General features: G+C 38.7%; 1 non-coding gene across 1 annotated transcript; it reads left to right on the forward strand.

Annotated features, from left to right (window-relative positions):
• Window positions 1-16503: 16503 nt before the first annotated feature.
• On the forward strand, window positions 16504-16610 carry LOC145103592 (small nucleolar RNA R71). The gene has a single exon (XR_013706675.1). It is a non-coding gene; the product is annotated as a small nucleolar RNA R71 (small nucleolar RNA).
• The last annotated feature ends 1418 nt before the right edge of the window (window positions 16611-18028 follow it).

The raw sequence follows: 18028 nt of genomic DNA on the forward strand, positions 1-18028 counted from the left end.
TTTTATAAGTTTTGTGTGTGGGGGGTGGAATACAAGCAAATGTGTAGATCTATCATTATGTGTATGCCTTGTATGATTTCTATGTTTATTTACATACTTTTGTGTGTTTATGGTGTTGAAACTAGTCAAAAGGACCTAAAAATCGAGATTTGTGTTATGATGCATGAAACAAGTGCTAAAACATATCATTATACATAAGCCATTACTAGAAAAATAACCAAGTTGGCTTAGATGAACATCTTGGGCTAAAAATCACATTTTTGGACTTAAAATGCTAAGAATATGAAGTTTAAGGGCCCAAAATGTAAAAATACAAATTCTGGAGGTTAAGAAGTGTCAAAAAAGTTTCATAAAGGAATGTTTCCAGAAATATACACTTTAGAATGTTTAAAATGTAAATTTCTAAACTTAATGGGCTAAAAATGAACTTTTCGGCCCAATAGGGCCCAATATGCGAAATTTTCCAATTTGAGGGGCTGAAACTGTGTTTTTCCATAAAACAGTGGACTACTAGTGTTCCAAGCCCTTTTCAAAGGTTAAAAATGCTTTTCATAATTAAAAAGGACCAAAGTTGCAAAAAATTTCCAATTTGGGCCAAAAGTGTAAAAATTGCGAAAAAGAGAGGTTACAGCCGAGAAAACTGTATTTTGAGGGACTAAAACTGTTTTCAACTAAAAATGTGCTGAAAAATATCAATTTCAATAAGTTTTGGTGTTAGAATGCCAAGAAAAATGGTTTAAGGACTAAACCGGAAATTAATTTATTCAAAGGGTTGAAAAAGTAAATTTACAAAATAAAGAGGGGCTGTAAACAGAAAAATTTCAATGTCGATTCAATACATCCGTTGTGATCAAATATTGACACTGCGACTACCGACGAATTACAACACACAACAACACCAAAAATCGTTATCAAACGAATTGATTCGGTCTCGAATCAATAACAAATCCGAAACTACTAACACGGCGACAACTCGATTCATACACGGAAAATTTGGGAATTCAATACACACGTGAGAGTGCACAGACGTCGATACACCATCTTTGGGCCCAAAAGTGTAAAATCTTGTTTGTTGGGCCTAGCTAGCGCAATGACCTGATCTTTAGGCCCGAAAACATCAACCTTACGAGTTGTTGGGTCTTACATGATCCAACACAGCGTAAAAGGACTTTCAATGGCAACGTGCTGCTAGTCCCCAAGGGTCCTTCGGTACTGCTAGCAAAGTCGAGAATTCACCAATGCAAGTTGGGCTAAGGGCCCTTCGCATTCACTATAGCCTTGAACGACGTAGGGAATTACCTGAGGCTTCACACTCACTTTTCCCCTCGGTCGTGGGGCTACATGAGTCCGGGTGGTTGGGTTAAGTGAATAGTGCGAGCAACGCCTAAGGGAATCGTCTGTACGGTTGTCAACGGGTCATTTTCATTAATGTACGTTTACAACAATTCACAATCCACAATTAATCCGACGTCCCCGGAGCTCAACGAATACACCTGTCGTAACGAAATAATGAAACATGAAATTATTTAATGCAAAGTAATGGGAAAACGTCGGGTTTTCCTAGGATTTTCAATTAATACACCTACGAGTTACATACCGAGTTTTACAAATTGTACTTCTACATCTATAGAAACAAACAAGCATACGTACGGATCTTCACACTTTTTATACTATGACTCTTTTCAGAAAATATCGGATTTTCTGGTGATTTTCAAAACAATACAAACCATTATATTTCAAACATTACTTATGAACTCACCAACATTTCATCTGTTGACGTTTTTCAAAATGCTTGTATTCTCAGGTAACAGGTAAATCGAAAAGGAAAAATGTACCCAGTGATGTTTTGTTGGTTGTTTATTCAGTATTGAACAATTTACTTTTTGGGAATGTAATGTTATGAAACAATGTACTAAATGTAAACACTACCAGTTGTACTATTTCAATGCATGGTGATGAATGATGTTATGTTTCATGTATATTCATTGTGATGGTATTCAATTGAGTCACAACAGCCCTCGGACGTTTCCGCCGTCTGGTTCGGGGGTGTGACAGGTTGGTATCAGAGCTCTGTTTATAGTGAACTAGCATATCTAACCACACATTGATATGCAACTATAAACCAAAAGAGGGACTAACCCAACTCTGAACAAAACAAGTAAAACATAACAATAAAACACCCTTTCTTGCATTAGGAATAAGAACATAAAGCCGAACCAAACAATATAATGCTAGTATCTCGGTTAAGCCAGGACTGTTCTTAGTTGTATCAAGGAATGGATGTAGCCTGATCAACTACATTCCCTCCAAAGTACAACCATCACATGTCTGGAAGAACTCGTGATCGCTAGGGAATCTAAAAACATACCCCTTAATCTCCATGAAGGGAACCTCAACTAAATCTATGCAATAGTCGTAGAGTTATAGGAGTAATTGGTATGCTAGTTGTTTCTAGTATTCATAGCCCTTCGTGCAATACGCTATAGACGAGTATCATTAGCCAGGAAACCCTATCTCCCTAGTCAAGGAATAGTAGGGTGGCTCGACCCAGAGGAAGAACCACAGGAGGAACACGAAGTAGAACTCGCAGGTGAACCCGCCAAGTCAATAAGTGGACCTCGAAGGGGAAGAGCCAGAGGGCAATGATGATGATGACTCGGATGTAGAATCCGATAACATCAATCCCCTATGTAAAGTCAGAGTACCGACATATCGCGTGGGCCCTGGTGGCCCTATGCCCCCTTAGGCACACGATATTTGGAAATAGAGTCTCCAGTAGGGGATACGACCACACTAGGGTAGGAACCGAGGTCTCTCCTACCATTAGCCATAGAGGACCAGTTGACTTGGCCCTCCCAGTCATGGTCTGGCGCACCTAAGGTATGGATAACCAAGCTCAGGACACCCCTAATCAAACGGAACAAATGTGGTTTGCTATTGAGAAAGATGAGGGGCAAACATAGGAAGTGAATGGAGACTCTCGAGCGAGACGGTTAGTTTGCGAAGTACGACTAAGGGATACCGAACAACAAGTAGCTCGTCTCCGAAGTGCACCCACTTCATCAGCACCACCACCAGACACTTCCCGCCACAATTAGGATCAGGCTTTTCTTTTTCCCCCTACTATCTAACATGACTCTCTTTCGTGTACTAAGATGGTGCTTACCACTGGAACAATTATGTAGTATCCTTATTTCATATTACTACATAGACTCAATTATATGCTCGAGCGAACCCTCAAAACCGCTAGATACTTAAGGATCTCGAAACCAGAACAACCTATATAGACGTAACGAATCGTGCCAAATCTGTGATTACGTACTACCGCAAATACATCATAGGGAAGTAGATGGAAGCAGTGAGAATTATACAAGAAGATACAAAATTTATAGAGTACAACCAGTAATGAAGATCATTGCTTACGATCTGGATTATCAACGTGCAACAGGCAAATGCCATCCCGCAAGAATAACAAGCGCGCCCGTGAGACACCGCTCCTGCAGATGGACTCTGCTACATTTCAAGCTGTTGTAATGGCGGCAGTAACCGCTGCTATGGCACTAATCAATGCAAACAACCCCAATGGAGGCGAGAATAGTATTGACAACTCCAGCCAAAGGAACAAACATGGAAACCAACAAGTGACAACCTATCAACGGACTCTAAACCCCAAGCTTAAGAGCAGGAAGCTGAGGTTTGGAAGTAAGAGAAAAGGGCATCCTACTCAAGGGTTCTCAAGGGAGCAACATGTTGTTGCTATTCATGCGACCATGACCCCTATTACACCAACAACCAGGAGACCATATGTTGGAATCCTACCAAAATGCAACCAGTGCAAATTCCATCATAATGGAGCCTTCCGGAAGATGCATTGTAACAAATGCAACCGAAAGAATCACACCGCCAAATTCTGTAGAACTTATCCATACCAGAATTGTCAGCCAAATGAAAACAACAACAATCGCAACAACCCTAATGATGAGACCATTCACGCCTGCTATGGGTGTGGAGGAATTGGTCACTTCAAGCGCAATTGCCCCAAGGATATCAATCAAGGAGCAGAAGGATCAGAAATGATCCTGACCTTGGGTTAAGGCAAAGCAGATCAAGACCCGACAGTTGTTACTGGTATGTTCCCACTTAACAACTCCTTCGCTTACCTCTTATTCAATAGTCAAGCTGAGCGAAGCTTTGTTAGTAACAAAGTCAAGAACTTACTAAACCAACAATCCTAGAGGCTAAACTAATCCTTAACGGTGGGGATGATTAATGGGAAAAGCGAATCAACCAAAGATATTTATGTAGGGAACATCTTAACACTAAACAATCATTCATTTCAATAGACTTGATGCCAGTAAATATTAGGAGTTTTGACGTGATAATCGGCATGGATGGGTTAAGCCCCCACCATGATAATGCTATGTGTCGCGAGAGGGCCGTTTTCCTTCACCTTCCCAATCACGAAACTCTAATAATCCATGGTGACAAACCTGGTGCCAATTCTCTTCCTATCTCGTGCATCAAGGCACAGAAGTGCCTTCACCAGAAAAACTGTGTTTTTCTCACTCTTGTTGTGGACAAGACCAAGGATGAAGTAAGCATACAAGGTATTCCTTTAGCATGCGATTTTTCGGATGTATTTCCTGAAGAACTTCCGGGAACACCTCCAGAAAGACAGGTCGAATTTCAAATTGACCTCATACTGGGAACTACATCAATTGCCAATTCACCCTATAGGATGACTCTCGCCGAAAATTCACAAGTTATCTAGTTAACTGAGTAGAATTGTTGCGCAAAGGATTCATCAGACCAAACTTCTCTTCCTGAAGAGCTCCGATCTTGTTCTTCAAGAAGACGGATCCTTCAGAAGGTACATCGATTTTAGGAAATTGAATAAGCTTCCCATCAAAAATCGATACCCACTCCCTCGGACTGACGATCTATTTGGCCAGCTCCAAGGAGCTAGCTACTTCTCTAAAATAGATCTAAGAATCGGTTATCAACAACTTCGAGTCCGAGAAGACGACATTTCAAAAACTGCTTTCCGAACTCGTCACGACCATTTCAAATTCATTGCGATACCCTTCGGTCTAACGAATGCTCCCATGCTATTCATGGACCCTACGAACCAAGTTCTCTCAACCACTCCTAGTTAGCCTTTTTATTATCAATAGCATACTCGTCTACTCACGAAGCAAGAACAAAACACTGTCAACATCTACTACCAGCCTTGAAAGCATCAAAGCCGGAGAATATCGCAAAGAAAGCACTGCATGGATGGATAAAACTCTCGGAGTTAAAAGACGAAGCTTATAGGTACGCAAGTTGAATTAGGCGTTATCTGGGTGATCGTCAATAGGTTAACCCAATCTGCCCATTTCCAGCTAATACTGATCATGAGACTCCATGAAATATCAATATCTACTATCTCGGATCGAGATAACAGAATTACTTCAAGATTTTGATAACCATTTCAAAAGGCTATAGGAACATAGCTAAGTATGAGCATTGCTTACCACCCTCAAACCAATAGTCAAAGCGAACAAACTATACAACCACTCAAATTCATGCTACAAGTCTAGGTGTTTGAATTCAGCAAGTCATGGGATACCCGGTTACCCGTGATTGAATTCCCATACCATAACAGCTATCGCGCGAGCATTAAGGTTGCTCTTTTCGAAGCTCTTTATAGTCATAAATGCAGATCACTCGCCAGTACTCTCATGAGACCAGAAACCATTTGCGAAACAACAGAGAAGATAATCCAAATCAAAGCTTGGCTTCAAGCATCGCGAGACCGACAGAAGAGCTATACGAACAAGCGGCGTAAGCCATTAGGATGTCAAGTTGGGGATCGCGTATTATTATAGGAGTCTCCTTGGAAAGGAATGATTCGCTTTAGGAAACGAGAAAACTAAACTCACGATACATCGGACTGTTCGAGATTTTGCTCGGATTGGTCCAAGGACTTATAGGCTGCAGCTGCCTGTAGAGCTCAGCAATGTACACTATGCGTTCATCGTATCGAATCTGAAAAAGTGCCTATCAAGCAAAACCTTTATCATTCCTTTTAAAAGAGATCGAAGTAAACAAGAAATCTCCTGTTCGTCGAAGAACCGGTTGAGATAAAGGATAGGGAAGTAAAGTATACGAAGCAAAGCCGCATTCCAATTGTGAGGGTCCGATGGAATGCTAAGCGTGGACCGGAATTCACACGGGAATGCAAAGACCAGATGAAACGGAAGTACCCTCACCTATTCTCTCATTCATGAACCTATCTCTCAAAAGAATTTCGGGACGAAATTCCCTCTAACGGGGGGATGATGTCACAACTAGCATTCTGCTAGGAAATTCTACTCTTATGCAATCATTCACCTAGTGTAATAACTTGTACTCTAAGTGAATACTCTACTTCGTACTCATTCAAATACATCGCATATGTTCAACTAAGGGTTGGAAACCCTAGAAATTCATGTTCAAATTCGTTATGGACTACGAATTCTTTATTGGATCTTATTGGGCCGATAATTCCTCCCTTTGATCTACATTGGGCCGTGAACACACTTAAGGGCCCAATGGGCTGAAATTTTTTTTGGGCTTCATAACTTAGAACCAAGTCACGAGAGGAGCCCAAAACCATTCTATCATTTTGTCAAGCCCATTCTCGGCCCAACTTATATAAAAAAAATGAATAAATCTAACTAATTCATACAAAGACACCTCATTATGGACTATAGGATTTCTAGGCACATTACCCACCATGTAACAATAAATCCCATACTTCCATGCTACCACACTTCAACATAATCTTCTTCTTTCCCTATTCTTCATACTCTCGGCCACCACCACCATCATTTAACTTTCAAATATCTCTTCCATTTTACTCTCAAACTCAAGGAAAATTACTCACCTTTTCCCTTCAAATTTTCGAGTAATACAAGTGTGAATCAAGAGGATCATTGCAAGTTTTTCTCTAACTTGGTAAGTTATTGTCAAACAAAAGTATCTTCTTTCATCTTAACATGAAAAACTCCATCTCACATGGTTTTATTCCATGATCACACCTTAGAAACTTCATAAACTCGAGATCCACAACAAAGGTGTGCTAAGACCCAAAAATATCTTCATTTAGTCATCAAAATCCGAAATCTTCAAAAAGGGTGAGCTTCATACCCCCCTTATTTTCGGTTTTTATAAGTTTTGTAGGGGGGGGAATACAAGCAAATGTGTAGATCTATCATTATGTGTATGCCTTGTATGATTTCTATGTTTATTTACATACTTTTGTGTGTTTATGGTGTTGAAACTAGTCAAAAGGACCTAAAAATCGAGATTTGTGTTATGATGCATGAAACAAGTGCTAAAACATATCATTATACATAAGCCATTACTAGAAAAATAACCAAGTTGGCTTAGATGAACATCTTGGGCTAAAAATCACATTTTTGGATTTAAAATGCTAAGAATATGAAGTTTAAGGGCCCAAAATGTAAAAATACAAACGCTGGAGGTTAAGAAGTGTCAAAACAGTTTCATAAAGGAATTTTTCCAGAAATATACACTTTAGAATGTTTAAAATGTAAATTTCTAAACTTAATGGGCTAAAAATGAACTTTTCGGCCCAATAGGGCCCAATATGCGAAATTTTCCAATTTGAGGGGCTGAAACTGTGTTTTTCCATAAAACAGTGGACTACTAGTGTTCCAAGCCCTTTTCAAAGGTTAAAAATGCTTTTCATAATTAAAAAGGACCAAAGTTGCAAAAAAATTCCAATTTGGGCCAAAAGTGTAAAAATTGCGAAAAAGAGAGGTTACAGCCGAGAAAACTATATTTTGAGGGACTAAAACTGTTTTCAACTAAAAATGTGCTGAAAAATATCAATTTCAATAAGTTTTGGTGTTAGAATGCCAAGAAAAATGGTTTAAGGACTAAACCGGAAATTAATTTATTCAAAGGGTTGAAAAAGTAAATTTACAAAATAAAGAGGGGCTGTAAAAAGAAAAATTTCAATGTTGATTCAATACATCCGTTGTGATCAAATATTGACACTGCGACTACCGACGAATTACAACACACAACAACACTAAAAATCGTTATCAAACGAATTGATTCGGTCTCGAATCAATAACAAATCCAAAACTACTAACACAACGACAACTCGATTCATACACGGAAAATTTGGGAATTCAATACACACGTGAGAGTGCACAGACGTCGATACACCATCTTTGGGCCCAAAAGTGTAAAATCTTGTTTGTTGGGCCTAGTTAGCCCAACGACCTGATCTTTAGGCCCGAAGACATCAACCTTATGAGTTATTGGGTCTTACATGATCCAACACAGTGTAAAAGGACTTTCAATGGCAACGTGCTGCTGGTCCCCAAGGGTCCTTCGGTACTACTAGCAAAGTCGAGAATTCACCAATGCAAGTTGGGCTAAGGGCCCTTCGCATTCACTATAGCCTTGAACGACGTAGGGAATTACCTGAGGCTTCACACTCACTTTTCCCCTCGGTCGTGGGGCTACATGAGTCCGGGTGGTTGGGTTAAGTGATTAGTGCGAGCGACGCCTAAGGGAATCGTTTGTACGGTTGTCAACGGGTCATTTTCATTAATGTACGTTTACAACAATTCACAATCCACAATTAATTCGACGTCCCCGGAGCTCAACGAATACACATGTCGTAACGAAATAACGAAACATGAAATTATTTAATGCAAAGTAATGGGAAAACGTCGGGTTTTCCTAGGATTTTCAATTAATACACCTACGAGTTACATACCGAGTTTTACAAATTGTACTTTTACATCTATAGAAACAAACAAGCATACGTACGAATCTTCACACTTTATATACTATGACTCTTTTCAGAAAATATCGGATTTTCTGGTGATTTTCAAAACAATACAAACCATTATATTTCAAACATTACTTATGAACTCACCAACATTTCATATGTTGACGTTTTTCAAAATGCTTGTATTCTCAGGTAACAGGTAAATCGAAAAGGAAAAATATACCCAGTGATGTTTTGTTGGTTGTTTATTCAGTATTGAACAATTTACTTTTTTGGAATGTAATGTTATGAAACAATGTACTAAATGTAAACACTACCAGTTGTACTATTTCAATGCATGGTGATGAATGATGTTATGTTTCATGTATATTCATTGTGATGGTATTCAATTGAGTCACAACAGCCCTCGGACGTTTCCGTCGTCTGGTTCGGGGTTGCGACAGTTTCGTTGTCATCGTGGCCATCATGATGCATGCCACTTTGGTTGCATCCCTTTCATGTGTCTGAAAGTCAGCGATCTCCTAGGTAGTTGCAGTGGTCTCATCAATCTCCTTAAGCTCCTTGTCGAGGACATATTCTTTGTCCTCGTATCGGGTAATCATCCTGATGTTTCTGATCCATTCATTGAAGTTGGATCCATCAAAAGTGACTTTCCCACACAAGTTCATAAGGGTAAAGGAGCCATTAGGATTAGAGCCAGAAGCAGCATTGTTTGAAGACATCTGAAGGAAGAGGACAAGATTAGTTTAGATATTAAGAGATTCCTTAATAAAACACCCAAATGTAATATTAAGGCTAGGATCTAATCACAATATAATATAACTTAGAAGAGGTATGCCGTAATCCAAGCTATAACATATTTGAAAGGTAGGTGAATGACGATTCACCAATTTCCACCATGAAAAACGAAATATTAAATATTAGGTTTTTCATTGGTTCTTAGAAATTCCTAGATTCTTTTGAGATTCAATGAACTTTTCAAAGGCATGTTTCAATCTCGAGTGTGCCCTCCAAGTTTTGTGACTGGGATACCGAGGATCACAAAATGAGGTGTGAAGTAACCATGCAAACCACTTGGTGCCCTTAAAGTTTATCACTCAATCGATGTGTCGGTACACCACACACGCTCCACCGATACTATAATAAACCTTAAGTCACCCTTTACCTACCTTGTTAAGTCCAAGTTAGTGTGCCGGTTAACCACACAGCTCCACCAATGACTTAAACAAAGTGTAAAGTGTAATTTCATGGATTAGCACCTTATTCACATTTTTTCTATAGTAACTAAGATTGGGAATTTAATAAAAGCATTTAGTTACTTTATAATATTCATCATACTTTTAATGAGAATTTATAAGTCCTTGTCTTACCCGTTCGGCTAACGACCCTCCACCAATCAAGGAAGCGATGGGTGAGAGTGGACACTCATTAAGTTGCCATTTTATAGGCAACAACCTTATACCCCCCTTATAACTTGGCTTCGTGAGTGAGGCGTACTAGCGGTAAGACGACTTGCTCTTATACATATATATATATATATATATATATATATATATATATATATACATATATATATATATACATACATATATATATATATATATATATATATATATATATATATATATATATATTATAATATTATAAAGTATAAGGATTGAATTTTAACTTTTCAAATTCTAAGGGTTGGAACTAAAGTTTTAATCACGACTTTACTTGTTCCAAAACCTGAGTGCAAGTTTTGTAAACTTTCAAAACTTTTCATTTCTTATAACTTATGAAGTTAATTGAGTATTAAAATGCAGACTTTTCATTTTTCTAACTCTTGTGTTCTTTTAATGGCTTTAATTCAAGTGTAACTCTTGGTTTTCCATAACTTGAGGACAAGTTATGGACTCCATTAAAACACATTATGATCAAGAATTAAACTACCAAGTAGGTTACAAATAATTCCTATGATCATCTAATCTTCATAAGTTCAAGAACATGAATATGAACACTTTCAAGAATAAATAATTACACTTAAAACTTTGTAATTTTGATAATTGTCATTGCAAATGGATTAGCATAAACATTACACCATCTAAAACAAGTTTTCAAGTACCAAAACAGTTTAGAGTAATGTTTCTAGTCCATTTCCAGCAACAAAAGTCGAAAATCTGCATTCTGAGGCTCCTACTCGTCGAGTGCATGAACCTACTCGGCGAGTAGGATGAATTTACACATGAACTCGGTGAGTCCCCCTATGGACTCGGCGAGTTCATCAGGCAGATTGCACAATATCGACTTTTTTCAACAATTTTGCACAAATAACAAACAAACAAGCCTAGGCTCTGATACCACTGATGGGTTTTGAGCATTCTAACACTTCCTAAGTGTACATGCAACCCTAATAACCTTGGATCTACGCTTGTCTAATTATCATGCAAAGTTGAATTCCAAGGTTATATTCCTATCTAGCATACATGGGGAACAATTTTTAACTTGAATGAAAGATAGAATAACTTACCTTGTTGTTGCTTATGATCCTTGAAACCTTGTGAGCCTAGCACCCCAAGTGTGATGCCTCAAATGCTTCACACAACACCAAATGCTCTTGGAATCACTTTAGAGAGAATACACACTTCTAAAATCAGCCTAGCCCTCTTGTTTCATATGTGTAGCCGATTTTGGTGGAGAATGGGTTTCTTATATAGTGTTGACAGATCTAGGGTTACACCATGTAAACCCTAATGTGTCATGAGTCTTCATTTCCATGACCCATGGGTTTGTAACTCCCATGGAGCATCCTATGGGTGGAACCCAACTTGATAATCCATGTAGCCTCTTAGCCCACTATACAAGTTATGAATGATTTACATTATCAACCCATATCTTTAATTAGTTATCTTTTGATCACTTAATTAATTCTAAATTAATTCTTGATCAAACTAATTAAATAATATTATTAATATATTAGAACTTATAATATATTAATAATTCCTAAGTGTTATTTCTCTCATTGAGTCTATCCAATTGCATGGTACCATGCAACCCAAATGGACCATGCCGGGTCGGGTCAAGTACATACCAGAAATAGTTATGGACTTAGACACCTTATCCAACAGGTTGAACATGTCTCCTGTTCGGGGTAGGGGTATCAATCCTTGAGGACGGGTTTGTTTGGCTTATTCATAGTCGTGGTGCCTATGGTAGTTCCGTCCTTCTTCCTTATGAGTTAGATATGTGCTTCCTATGGTTAGGGATTGGGTCTGATGGTTCCTTTATATATTATGCCGGTCTTATGATTAGACACAATCTGTTCTTGTGACCGTGCTAAGTGGTATCAGGTGTTTGGTCATCGGGGTGTTTCCAGGAGTCGGGGTGATTCTATCTCTGCTTAGCACATGGTTGAGGTTTCAAAAGGGGTTTTGGGAATCTCTGGAGGAAGGTTTGAAGCCTTTCAGATTCCCTTGATGTCCTTTGCTTCTTGATTTTTAATCTTTGTTGGGCCTAGGGAAGGGCGTGGTATTTCTTACACCAGAACTTAGGTGTCTAGTGGCTTGGGATTTGTCGTTACCGGCTGGAAGAGTTTTGTTATCCGGTTAAGTTGAACAAAAGTCTATTTATGGTGCTCGGGGCTTATAAGGTGAGAATCAAGCCTATCCGTGCCAACTTATGACATTGGACTCCTTGTTTCAATAAGTGTTATGTCGATTTGGGGAGTATTGGTTGTTAGGAATGCCAGCGGGTTCCATGTTCATGTTCTTATCGCTACTAGTTTTGTTTTTGTTGTTACCTTTGGGTTTATTTTGTTCCTACTTGCTAGGTGTTTCAGTAACACAAGCGCACTACCATAAGGCAAGGGAATTTGTAATCCGAAATTTTCCAGATTTTTCTTATATAGATGGATGTGACCTAACTATACATACTTAGGGTTTTTAAAAGAATATTGACTGCGGGGTTCTATCCTAATCAATATACAACCCAAGGACAAGGCCATAAGGCAGAATCGCACGCTCTTAGTTTGGGGAATCTTAACTATATACTAACGTTCATATGGAACCATTATGGTTCGTTCGTAGGGATCTCTAGCTTCTCTGTGATTTACGGATTTGCTCGAATGGGGAAATAGTTTTTTTTATTATGTTTTCAATTTGCAAAACCTTTTTTGTGAAAATTCGTTACATAAAGTTTATTGTTTGAAACATACCAAATATTTCGGTAGGTTTTCTTGTCGTCTCTTCCTGTCTAGTTGTCGACTCTTTTGTCAGTCATCTCTGTTGGAAAATCTCTCTTGAAATGTCTTGTTGCACCGCACTTGTGACAAACTGGACTTACCTCTAGGTTGCGGGTTGGAGTGATGCATGGGGTCGGGGCCCTACAGTAGCGGGAGGTATGCCCCATCTTGTTGCACCTTTTGCAACAATATTTATGACAAGCTACTCGATAATGGTATTTACACTTGTTTCAGGGTGGATTGGTCCCAATGTATGATTGTCTCGATGTTGGAGGAGTAGGGTTAGTAGGGGTAGGGACTGATCCCGCTGGTTGCCTTTTAGTAAGCCTCTGAGTCGAACTGCATCCTTTTTCGTTCCCGAACTTTCATTTCTTGTTCTTATGTTTAGGATTTACAGTGCATTGGTGAGTTTTCCTTCGTTGGTTTCCTTGGTTGTTGTTACGGTTGAAATTTACCGACACTGCTTCTAACTTTGTTTGTGTTGTTGCCATTGAAGTATGCCATAACGGCTACCACGGTAGCTATTACAGTGGCTTGGATAGCGGCGGAGTCTATTCGTAGGACCGGTGCATGGTCAGGGTACTGGTTGTCTTCATGAGAGGACATGACTCTGTTGCACACGAAAGGTGAGCTTGTAAGTACTCGCAGCTAGTTTCAAGTGAGTTTACGCGTATAATCTTAACATACTGGTGTTAGTTGTGTCAACCTACATCCCCATGATGCAGTTATGGTAGAGAGTGGAAACATGTATTGTCTGACGTAAGGTACGTCAAAATAGCACATATCTAGAAATATAGTTAACGAATTTGGTTGTATGGATTCTTGGAGAGTTTACTCCTCCTGGTTTACTCCTACCGGTTGCGATTAAAGTCATTATGAACCTACGACGAGTAGTGTGGTGATCCTCTTCTACCGACATGGCACACATAGTGCTTGGACATTTCACTTATATTATGAGTGCCCTTTTTGTGTTCCTTATGCTGCTAAGGTTGTCCTTGCCTTGATTGCTACGAGTTGTGGTCTCCAAATGATCATTGCCTAGTTTTCTGGTCTTACTTGTGGGTTTTGTAGGCAATTTGGAATGGTTTTCTTGTTACTCGTGGGGGATCGGATTTAAATGACTGTACACCGGACTCTATTTATGGCCTCCATTACTCCATGACAGAGGGTTGGAAGCCGGTAGTCACTTCGGGTTACTTGTGGCCCATACGGATGCCTGATTCGTCAGGGTGTTGACTATCGGAGTTCGGCGCACGTCGATTGTGGATCTGAATGTCTTTTGTAGAGATGCTCCCTGAATCGGGTACGAGTCAATCCCTAAGATTGTCTTTATGTGGGTATTGTTTTGTTTCTAGGTATGTCCATTCCAGGGGCACTTATATTGGGTGTTTATGTATCTGGGAAGAGAAAGGTGAAAGGGTCTCTGGCCTATACTCAATTGAGTAAAGCTCGTCAAGGGTTTCCCTGGTGCTTTCATCCTTGTTGGTCTCTTAGTCGGAATCCTCCCTTTCACAAGTCATCATTGGGTATCCCTTAGGGTCCACCTCTGGGTTTTCTTCATGCAATTCTTTTGGTCTCTCCTTGCCCCATCAGCAAATCACTATGACAGGGTAGTAGAAGTCTTGGTAAGGAATTTCAACTATGTCGTTTGACCAAGAGTTGAGGTACGAGATATACGGGGATGGTTTAGCCATTTAGGTGTGGAAGTGGTTTATAGTATACGAAAATACTCCTATAGTATTTTAAAATTGATGTTCGATTTTAATATTCTCTTGTGCGTATAGTTGGTAGGTTTTAGATTTGTTGCAACACCACCATCACTCCCAAGCACATGTTGGTCATATCTCAAATAAGTGTAGTTGATCAGGTTGTATTTATCCAAGATATAATTACATAACTACCCAGGTTTGGCTGTAGTGTTCAACCTTTAGTTACTTTTGGTTTTTTCTCGTTATGATACAGGGTTAGTAAATATTTATACTTTGATAAAATACTTATCTTCATAAAGTATACTTTTAGGCAAAGTGTGTTTTAGTCCCATTGTATTTTTATTTGTATATCTTGTATGGCTAGATATACCAGTTCACTATAAACAATGCTCTGATACCAATCTGTCACACCGTTGGACCAGACTGCGGAAACGTCCGGAGGCGGGTGACTTCATTGTCCAGTATCATAACAATTGAATATAAATGAAACAGAGAAATCCAAACATCATACCTTGAGATAACAAGCTTACATTGTTTACATATTGTATTGGTCCTTTAAATTACACAAGAGAGACATAAGCAAAAATATTCCAAACTACATCAAAATTAATCATGCATCCGCATCCCTTTTTACCTGCTTACTAGATCCCTGAGAATACAAGTCGTTTTGAAAAGCGTCAACTAAAAAGTTGGTGAGTTCATAAGCGTTTTTGATATAGAATAGTTTTACACATGTTTAGAAGCGTTCTCATTGTACTTTCAGAAAATCTGATATTTTCTATGAAATCGTTTGAAGCCTTTCTTTGAAAATTGTAGATATATGCGTGCGTGTCGATACTTTTTGTTCATCCTTATAACGAGTGATGTTTGAAAAGTAGTATAGTTTGTAAAGGTGAGTTGTTTTCGAGAATAGTTCTTTTGAACTTCCTTCTCTGCTTCTGGTTTGTTTCTTTCTATAGGCTTTAATTGAGTAAAAAATTTTCTACTTCTAGTGGTGTTGGCATGAATGTGAGCTCCTCTTGGGTTTTGTTTGGTATTTCCCGGAAGTCCTCCCGACGATCTTTCATTTAATTTGCTTGCTAGTTGCCTGGGTTGTTTTTCTATGGTAAGGGTTGAAGCTTGTTGATTCCTAACGAGTGCTTGCATGTTTTTCATCATCTCTTGTTGTTCCTTCATCGTTGTTTGTTGCTCTTTCATTGTTGCTTCAGTTCCTTCATGCCTTTTCTCGGAAGCGGCTACAAATCGGGTAAGCATCGACTCAAATTTAGATTTCTTTTCCTCCGGGTGTTCTTCTCTTTGGTAGAAGCCTCTTCCTTTTTGTTCATACTTTTCTTCCTTAGCCTTTTTATACTTATCATAAGGTAACAATTTTTTCTTGGGTTTTCTCCAATCTTCATCAAAACGATCACCGCTCGAGTAGAAAGCTTGAATCTTCTGGTTTCCATTCTCATCAAGGTCACAATCTTTTGTCAAATGACGCTCGTTACAGTTTTCACACCCAACCTGAATAGCATGGATTGTTTGATCCATTTTAGTCATTCTCCTATCCATGTTGTGCAATATTGCCAAAATTACTGACATATCTTCCGAAGCCGCATTAGCCGATCCCCTAGTTACATCATTCCCTGGATTATGATATTCTCTAGAGTTCTTAGAGAATTCTTCAATGAGTTGCTTTATCACCGGGGGTGGCTTCTTTGTGAGTGGTCCTTGCAAATGAAGGAGCTGTCTAGTTGTCACGTTCACTCCATCATATGGAGACTTCCTGTTGACTGTTCAAATCATGATATGGGCAATTCCTTAATAAGACTTTGTATCTCTCCCACGCCTCATATAGTGACTCTCCAGCTTTTTGTTCAAAGATTGCTATGGATTTTTTCAACTTTTCTATCTTTGATGGAGAGCAAAATTGATCAATAAATTCCTCTTTCATCTTAGCCCAAGTGGTGATGGATCCTGGAGGAAGTGATTTTAGCCAATTTTTCATGGCACCCTTAAATGTGACCGGTAACATATGAAGCAAGACAGTATCACAAGCCACATTTAGAACATTGATGTAGTCGGATATGTCATTGACCTCATCTAGATGCTTGTATGCATCTTCGTGATATTTCCCGTAGAATGGGAGTTCTTTAGTTTGGGCGAGGATGTGGCCTTTAAGCTCAAAGTTGGCAGTTGCAGGAATCGCAGGTTGCACGAGTCCTGAGCCGGTATCGTCTCGAATCCTTTTCTTCCATTCGCCCATGGGAACTTCATATATGTTAACCATGGTGTTATCTAGTTCGGTTTTAGGTTCGGGTTCAGGGTCGCTTTCTTCTTTAGTTTCTTTTTCGTCTCCTTCTGTTTCGTATTCGGTGTCTTCTTTCTTCGGGTCTTCGTCTGTCAATGATGAGATGCTGGATTCTCCTGTTTTCTATCCTTTTTTCTTGCCAAAGATAGATTTGAGACTCTTCAACGGTAAATTTTTTTGTGTTGAAGATCCTCCTACGACCTTGTCCTTATTTTTACAAAACGCGGATTTCGGGTCTTCAAGTGGTGGAATCAAAGATGGCTTTGATCCACCCTGTCATAAACGATCTGCAAATTAAACAAAGAAATGCGTAAAAAGAACAAAAACGAAAAATAAGATTTCTACTACAACTATACCATGGTGTGGTAGAAAGTACCACGGCGTGGTGATCCTATAGAAGAAAAACCTGAATAAAATTAAAACTAAAATCAAACTGCAAATTATCTTAATTAAATAGCAAAATAAAGTAACTAAAACTGGACCGTTTCCCGGCAACGGCGCCAAAAAATTAATGTGTATTTAATGTGTTTATATTTTTATCCAAGTTTTAATTTATAAAAGCTATTTCCATCACTAGACTATTAAACACACTAGGCAGTGTACCTAATCGTGCAATAGTATAACAATGGTAAGAACAAGTGTCGAACTCAAGGAACGGTGTTTAAACTACTTTATTTTACTATTAACTAATTACTAATTAATTAAGAAAAGGTTTTTTTCCTAGTTTTGCAAGACTACGTACTTAAATTATCAAACTAGCTAAAAATTCACTTAATTAAGCCATCACTAAACTAAAGCAAGTAAACAAGTATGAATTAACCAAGGGTGAGTAAGTGACTTTTGTTTAGCTTCAGATTTAGTTGCTATTATGGTTGATTTATGGAAGTGCAATGGATTTAGTTTCTCTAGTTACCGATTGCTAATATGACCAAATTAGTATTCACCAATTTAATCCTTTAGCAAACTAGCTTATTTATTCTGAGATCTGACGGAGAAACTTACAAGTTCACTAG

The sequence above is a fragment of the Lactuca serriola genome, chromosome 4 (genome assembly GCF_051521515.1).
Source record: "Lactuca serriola cultivar US96UC23 chromosome 4, Lser_US96UC23_V15, whole genome shotgun sequence".
Classification (NCBI taxonomy): Eukaryota; Viridiplantae; Streptophyta; class Magnoliopsida; order Asterales; family Asteraceae; genus Lactuca; species Lactuca serriola.